General features: G+C 40.9%; 1 protein-coding gene across 2 annotated transcripts in view; it reads left to right on the top strand.

The window, feature by feature from the left end:
• Phf8 (PHD finger protein 8) overlaps window positions 1-8,751 on the top strand; it is a 127,160-nt gene that overhangs the window by 13,583 nt on the left and 104,826 nt on the right. The gene's annotated exons all lie outside the window — the stretch shown is intronic.

Here is an 8,751-nt window from a genome sequence, read left to right as displayed (position 1 = left end):
GGAGGTGGAGGTGGAGGTGGAGGTGGAGGTGGAGGTGGAGGTGGAGGTGGAGGTGGAGGTGGAGGTGGAGGTGGAGGTGGAGGTGGTGGTGGAGATGGTGGTGGTGGAGATGGTGGTGGTGGTGGTGGTGGTGGTGGTGGTGCATGGAAGGAAATGCCAGGCATGGCAGCCGGAATAGCAACAGGCAGAGAAACCACATGGCTTTTGAAACTTTAGAGCCCACCACCAGTGACATTCTTTCTCTAGCAAGACCACACCTAAGTCTATCCAAGCTGTGTAACCAAGTGTGGACCAAGTGTTCAGACACACAAGAACATGGATGACGTCTCATTCAAATTACCACACTATGGTAACCTGAAAGGCCATAGAAAATAAAAAACTCTTTTTATGTTTCTGAAGAAGGGGCTCTTGCTTTTCATTTACAGTAAACATATTCACTTATATCATTGGTGCTGTGTGTGAGGAATAAAAAGATGACACCAGAGAAGCAAGGCCTTTTTAGGCCATGGTCAATTCATTCTTTAAGAAAAAGTAGGGAGGGACTGGATAGATGGTTGTAGCAATTAAGAGCACTTGCTGCTTAGTATTTCAGAGGAGCTGAGTTCAAATCCCAGAACTCATGCCAGACAGTCCACAAGTACTTGTAACTTCAGCTACAATACCCTCTTCCTGCTTCCAAGGGCACCCTCTTTTATATATATGTATATGAAAAAAGTTTAGAAAATGAAAATAGGGAGCTTTTTAGGGGTTTGGGATATGAGATAATAAGAGATTACTTTTGTTTTATATAATTAACTGATGTTATGTGTTTTTGTATGCCTGAGTATGTATGTACACCTTACGTGTGTTGCAGCCCGAGGAGATCAGGTAATTGGATCTCCTAGAACTGGAGTTTCTAGATCTTCTGCTTAATTGCTGAGCCATCTCTCTAGCCCACACTTCTTTTTTTTTTTTTTTTAGTGATCATTTTGGTATGGAGAATCATTTTGTGTGGAGACAGAGTTGAGGTTTAGAGTCTAGTTGGGTGAGCAGGACAATAATTCTAGTTAGAGTTCATAACCTGTGTTATAACAGCAATGGTAAAAATGACAGAGGCATACAAGTAATAGCTATTAGAATATAGAACTGATAATTGTGAGATTTTTTTTTTACCATGTTTAAACTGTTACCTATTCCAAAAGGGGACCATTTTGAGCTATATAAATGTAGGTAGAGATGTTTGGCTGTGAACTGTCAGAGAGGGGCAGACAAGAAGGAATGAAAGGAAAGAAGAGAGGGTTTTTAAGGTCAGTGTACTTGTTTAAACAGTATTGTAAAGAAAGAGAAAGAAGTAGGGTGAGAGATTGAAGATATCTTAGAAAGAAGGGACAATTAACTGATAAAATATGTGACCTGGGTGCCAGTACTGGCTTTAGGAGGAAGGAAAGATAGCATTTACACTGCAATAGGAGGAAAGGGTGGGTGAAGGAAGAAGAGTTGGTATTAGAAGTCAAATTAGTTCTTGTCTGATTATTTTATTTCTTTTTTATTTTCCAAGAATGAAGTAAATCATTTGCATGGAGAGGAGGGAGAGATAATGGGATCAAAGATTTAAAGTTTACTATGGATTGTGGGAAGGAAAGAGCTGAGTAGGAAACTATAGGAGAATTATCTGTCAATATACTCTATATATTTTAGACAGTGAATGTATTTTGCCACCAGTCCAGTGAGTGATTATTTCTTCTCCAGCACATCCAGTGGTCGAGTGTAGTGGGACTGAACTAGGGATAGGTTTGCAAATGTGGTGAAAGGTAGGTGGGGCAAGTGAAGAATGCTGGAATTTAAACTAGATAGCAAGTAAGTTGAAGCCAAGAGTAGGTGGATTTGATGCTACAGGCCTGTAATCCCATTATTCAGGAGCTGAGGCATGAGGACTTTGAGTTCAAGGCCAGCCTAAGCAATACATTCGACCTCTGAAAACAAAGCATAAAGTTAAAAAAGAATGTACTGGGTGTGGTGTGGTGTAGTGAGGTGTGGTGGCATGGAACTTTAATCCTAGTGCCCAGAAGGCAGAGAAGGTAGATCTTTGTGAGTTCTAGGCCAGCTAGGAGTACACAGTGAGACCTTGTTTCACACAACAACAAAACAAATTAAACAAAGAATTGGTGAAAAGTAGGAGCAGTTAGGGTTTTTTGAAAGCAAAGAACAGGTATAGTGACATCCTGGTAGGTAGGAACATGCATTTAATATTCCAGAAGTGAGCCAATTGCTGGACAAAGTCTGGGGGATGGCTATGAGAGTAGCTGAAATGAGAGTGGAGGTAAATATCTGAACATGATAAGGTCAAAGAAGAGTGACTCCCAAGAAGTTAGATCTCTGTGTTATTACTGATACCATGTAGAGGATTGAAAAGACTTGGTGTGGAAAAAAATCTGTGAGCAGGTTCTCCAATAAGTGAAGGGATGTGCTGGAGAGAAGGGTAACTGGAAGTAAAGAGGAGCAGGATATAGTATTGCTGCATGGTATGAAACTCAAAAGAGGAATGAGTCATCTCACACAAGACTTGATGGTTGACATCAGTTGTTAACTTGAATGACATCTAGAATCACTGAGAGTTAGGCCTTCAATCATGCCTGTGAGTAGTTATGGGAAATTATCTTGATTGTATTTTAATGAAGGTGGGAAGACCCTCTTAATGTGAGTGGCACATTCCTGGGCTGTATAAACAGAAAAGGAACTGAGCAGCAGCATTCATCACCACCTTTTTGACTGTGGACTCAGTGTAACCAGATGCTTCAAGTACCTGCTGCCTCGACTTTCCTACTGGAATGTACTGTGAACTATGAACTAAAATAAGCACCTCTGTCCTTAAGTTGCTTTTGTTCTTGATATTCTATCACAGTGGCAGGAACAGAAATAAGGCACAAAGTTAGAGATAATCTGAAATTCTCACTGGAGAGTTAAAAGGGTCATCTGTTGAACTTCCTTGAGTTGTCAGTGTCCAGAATAGGAGGCTTCCATTTGATAGACAACTTCTTTGGTATCCCCTCCATGAGCTCCCCACCTTCTCCCCCCACCCCCTTGCCTCTAAGAGGGTACTCCACCCACCCACCCACTCCAACCTCACTCCTTTAGCATTGCCCTTCTCTGGGGCATCAAGCCTCCACAGAACCAAGAGCATTCCCTCCCACTGATGCCAGACAAGGCAGTCCTCTGCTGCATATGTAGTGGGGGCCATGGACCAGCCTATGTATACTCTTTGGTTGGTGGCATAGTCCCTGGGAGCTTTGAGGGGTCTAGTTAGTTGATATTGTTGTTCTTCCTATAGGGTTGCAATCCCCTTTAGCTCTTTCAATGCTTCCCCTATGTATTCCAGAGGGGTCCCTGACCTTAGTCCAATGGTTGGGTGTAAGTATCTGCATCTGTCTCAGTCAGATGCTGGTAGAGCCTCTCAGAGGACAACCTGTGCCAGGCTCCTGTCTGCAAGCACAACATGGCTTCAACAATAGTGTCAGAGTTTGGTACCTGCAGATGGGATGGATCCCAAGTTGGGGTGGTTTCTGGATGGCCTTTCCTTCAGTCTCTGCTCCATTTTTGTCCCTGCATTTCCTTTAGACAGGAACAATTCTGGGTCCAAAATTCGGAGATGGGTAGGTGGCCCGATCCTACATCTAAGGGCTATGTCTCTCTACTGGAGGTCGTCTCTTCAGGTTCTATTTCCCCACTGTTGGACATTTTGGCTAATGTCATCCCCGTTGGGTTCTGGGAGCCTCTCACATCCCAGATCTCTAGGACTTTGTAGAGGTTTCCCCCATCCCCCATCCCACACTGTTGCATATTTGTATTCGTTTTCCTGGCCCCCTGGGAAAGAATTCCTGTCTCTCTCCCCCTATACCTGATCCTGCCCCCTTTTTCTTCCCCCTTACCTCTTCCATCCAGGTACCTACCTCCCTCTGTTTCCTGTGATTATTTTGTTTCCCCTTCTAAGTGGGATTGAAGCGTCTATACTTGGGCCTTCTTTCTTGTTACGACTATATGAAGCTGATAGAACTCTTAACACAGTACTCCTTAGACTCTATGGTGAAGAACAAGGGCATATTTTCCTTTATTTTCAGTCTCTAATGGATCAATTATTTTATAAAATAAAAAAAAAGAATGACTAGAAAAAGAATGTGAATAAAAAGCAATATGCCAAACCTCAATTTTTCATTATTAGATTCAATGGCTTTTAAAACATCCTGCCAGATTTCTGTGAAGTAGTACTGTCATTTTCTGTACTTACCATAGACCTGTAATCAACAGTTCACAGATCAGTATTAGTCTATGGATTACACTAGTGGTTCTCAACCTTCCTAATGCTCTAACCCTTTAATACAGTTCCTAATATGCTGTTACCCTTAATCATAAAATTATTTTAGTTGCTACTTCATAATTGTAATTTTGCTACTGTTATGAATTGTCATGTAAATGTCTGATATGCAGGGTATCTGATATGTGACCCGACCCACAGGTTGGGAACAACTGGATTATACTTTGAGTAGCACTGGTATGGAGAAAATAGTTTCCTTGTAGAGCAACTGTATTTGTTTAAACTTGGAAAGTAAAAGAGGGTTCTGTTTTATATTATTATGCTTTTAGACAGGGTTTCATCTAGCCAAAGCTGACCTTAAACTACTGATTGCTCTGCTTCTATCTTTGAAGTTCTGAGATTACAGGTGGGTGTACTAGTTACTTTTCTGTTACTGTAATAAAACACCATGACCAAAGCATCTTATAAAAGAGAGTATTGAACTGGGCTTATATATAAGTTCCACAGGGTTAGCACTCATGATGGAAGAGAGAAGGCATGGCAGGAGAAACATCTGAGAGCTCACATCTTGAACCTTAAACAGGAGTTAGAGAACATGCTGGAGATAGTAGGAGTCTGTTGAAACCCTGTAACACAGCTCTTTCAACAAGGTCATACCTCATCTTTTCCAAATAGTTCTACTAACTGGAGACCAAGTATTCAAACCTATGAGCCTATGAGGACCATTCTCATTCAGAACACCACAGTGCACATGTACCACCATGCCTGGCAAGTGGTTCTTGAAGGGGAAGCTAGAGCAATTTATATATCATGGTATAGAATTGCTGAGGATGTGACACAGAAGTTGAGAGAGGAGACGGTCAGTGGCTGGTTTTGGTAGGAAAGGCATATGTGATAAAAGTTCAGGAGTGATGACAGCAAGATTTCCTTTTTGAGCAGTATCCAAATATAGCAGGGATGTGAGACATAAAGCACGTATGTCATGGAAATGAGTGCCTCAGGTCCAAACAAAAGATTTATAGATTTAGGCCAGGTGACACAGGCCAATAACTTTGGGACCAGGAAGCTAAGGTAAGTTTGAAGTGAGATTGGGCTATATAGTGAGACCCTCTCTCAAAAAGCAAGCAAGCAAGCAAACAAACAAACTTTAGGGTAGTGAGGAATGATAATGTGGATATGGCAAAAATATTAACTCATTTGTCATTTACTCTGTGTCAGTCTCTGTGTTCATTGTGTTAATGAACTTTATGTACATTATCTGCTTGACTCTGCTAAACCTCTACAAAGTTGATGCTGATGTCCTGATTTCTTGATATGCTACAGGTTTATAGATACAGAATTATTGTTGCAGAGATGAAGGTAAGGGAGGGGCTGGATTTCAGGAAATTGATCATCATAATCATGGCTGAAACAATTTGAGCTCTACCATATATTTATGTACCTTGCTGTATGTGGTTGATAAAAGAGTTTTAAAGCATTTAAACCATAGCCAGAAATTATTTGAAGGGTTCTTGTCATCTTTCTTGATGAGGGAAGGGCTTAACATGTGAAATTACTTTGTATACATGCATATAAAATTAAATCTAATTGAGGCTGCAAAAATGATTACCTATAATTCTTCACTCATAAAGTTGTTGGCTCTAAAATATTTCTATTAGTTTTATTTAATAAAATATCTCAAGAGAGTTCCAAGTTTGCGTTCTAGTATTTTGAGTGTGTTAGGCAAAAGAAAATATCATTAAAGTAAGACTTATTCTTAAAAATCTTTTTGTATTTTGAGATTTTTTTTATATAGCTCAGGCTGGTCTAATACTTGAGGGTAGCCTAAAACACATGATAATCCTCTTTCCTCCACCTCTAGGATGCTGGAATTAGAAGTATGGATTAGACAACTAGAACATCTGGTTCTTTTTACCTTTTTTGTTTGTTTGGTTGGTTGGTTTTGGCACAGGATTTTTCTGTGTAACAGCCCTAGCTGACCTGGAACTTGCTCTGTAGATCAGGCTGCCCTTGAACTCACAGAGATCTGCCTGCCTCTCTGCCTCCCAAGTGCTGGGATTAAAGGCATGCACCAATACTGCTGGGCCCTTCTTTTTACCTTTTAAATGTCACTATTTGGAACATTTAAAATTGCTTATTGGGTTTATATATTTCTGTTTATTCACATACTGATGCTCTAGTGTCTTTCGGCTTTGACCATTCCAATTCCTAATGAAGTTTTACCATCATTGTTTTATACCAGTAGAATTTTGCATTGATGAAAATATTTTATAATATGTACAATAAAATAACTTCATGTGGCTGGTGAAATGTAGCTAGTGTGATAGAGGACCTACATTTAAATTTTACTTAACTTTATTTTTTAATTTATTTTTATGTGTATGAGTGTTTTGTCCACATGTATGTCTGTCTGTACATCAAGTGCCTAGTTCTAGGGGAGGCCAGAAGAGGGAACCAGATCCCCTGGAACCAGATTTAGAGAGGATTGTGGGCCACCATTTAGGTGCTAGGAATCAAACTTAGGTCCTCTGGAAGAACAAGCAGCCAGTGTTCTTTTCTTTTATTAGATATTTTCTTTATTTACATTTCAAATGTTTTCTCCTTTCCAGGTCTCCCCTTCAGAACCCCCCTATCCCATCCCTTCTTCCCCTGCCTCTATGGTGATGCTCCCCCACCCACCAACCCACTCCTATCTTCCTGCCCTGGCATTCTTCTACACTGGGGCATTGAACACCCTCAGGCCTAAAGGCCTCTCCTTGCACTTAGGTCCAACAAGGCCATCCTCTGCCACATATGCGGCCAGAACCATGGGTTCCTCCATGTGTACTCTTTGGTTGGTGGTCCACTCCCTGGGAACTCTGAGGGGTCTGGCCTGTTGACACTGTTGCTTCCCCCATGGGGCTGCAAACTCCCTCAGCTCCTTCAGTCCCTTCTCCAACTCCTCCATTGGGGACCCTGTGCTCAGTCCAGTGGTTAGCTGTGAGCATCCACCTCTGTATTTGTCATGTTCTGGCAGAGCCTCTCAGGAGACAGCCTATCAGGCTCCTGTCAGCAAACACTTCCTGGCATCCACAATAGAGTCCGTTTGGTAACTGTATATGGGATGGATCCCCAGGTGGGGCAGTCTGTGGATGGCCTTTCCTTAAGTTTCTGCTCTACTCTTTGTCTCCATATTTCCTCCTGTTGGTATTTTGTTCCCATTATTAGAAGCACTGAAGCACCCACACTTTGCTCTTCCTTCTTGGGCTTCATATGGTCTATGAATCGAATCTTGAGTATTCTGAACTTTTGGGCTGATATCCACTTATCAGTGAGTACATACTGTGTGCATTCTTTTGTGACTGAGTTACTTCACTCAGGATGATATATTCAAGTTCCATCCATTTGCCTGTGAATTTCATGAAGTCATTGTTTTTAATAGCTGAGTAGTATTCCATTGTGTAAATGTACCACATTTTCTGTATCCATTCCTCTGTTGAAGGACATCTGGGTTGTTTCCAGCTTCTGGCTATTATAAATATGGTTGCTCTGAACATAGTGGAGCATGTGTCCTTATTACATGTTGGAGCATCTTCTGGGTATATGCCCAGGAGTGGTATAGCTGGGTCCTCATGTACTACTATGTCCAGTTTTCTGAGGAACCACCAGACTGATTTCCAGAGTGGTTGTACCAGCTTGCAATCCAATTCCCCAATGAAAAGACATAGACTTAACAGACTGGATACGTAAATAGAACCCAACATTTTGCTGCATACAGGAAACACACCTCAGTATCAAAGACAGACAGTGTTTCAGAGTAAAGTACTGGAAAACAATTTTCTAAGCAAATGGTCCCAAGAAACAAGCTGGAGTAGCCATTCTAATATCAAATGAAATCAACTTTCAACTAAAAGTTATATACAAAGAACTCAAGAAGTTAGACTCCAGAGAACCAAATTAACCCTATTAAAAAATGGGGAACAGAGCTAAACAGAGAATTCTTGAATGGCCAAGAAGCACCTAAAGAAGTGTTCAACATCCTTAGTCATCAGGGAAATGCAAATCAAAACAACCCTGAGATTCCACCTCACATCAGTCAGAAAGGCTAAGATTAAAAACTCAGGTGATAACAGATGCTGGCAAGTATATGGAGAAAGAGGAACACTCCTCCATTGATGGTGGGTTTGCAGCTACTAAGTGTTCTTAACCACCGAGCCATCTATCCAGCCCTCAAATTTACTTAATTTTAATTGATATAAATGTAGATTGCAATATGTACTATACTGCACTCACTGATATAGAACTTTTAAAAAATAAAAATGAGGAAAGGGGATGACATCTGTATTGTAAATAAATAAAATACCAAAAAATATAAAAAAGAAAAACAAAAAAAATCTTATAAACTGTGACGCGCCGCCTCGCCGAAAAGGAGAACATGCCACACTTCAGGATTCTTCTGACACGCAGTTTACTTGTTACAGCTC

Source organism: Grammomys surdaster, unplaced genomic scaffold, assembly GCF_004785775.1.
Source record: "Grammomys surdaster isolate TR1022 unplaced genomic scaffold, NIH_TR_1.0 216, whole genome shotgun sequence".
Classification (NCBI taxonomy): domain Eukaryota; kingdom Metazoa; phylum Chordata; class Mammalia; order Rodentia; family Muridae; genus Grammomys; species Grammomys surdaster.
The sequence above is the reverse complement of the archived record's forward strand: the minus strand, read 5'-3'. Positions and strand labels throughout refer to the sequence as shown.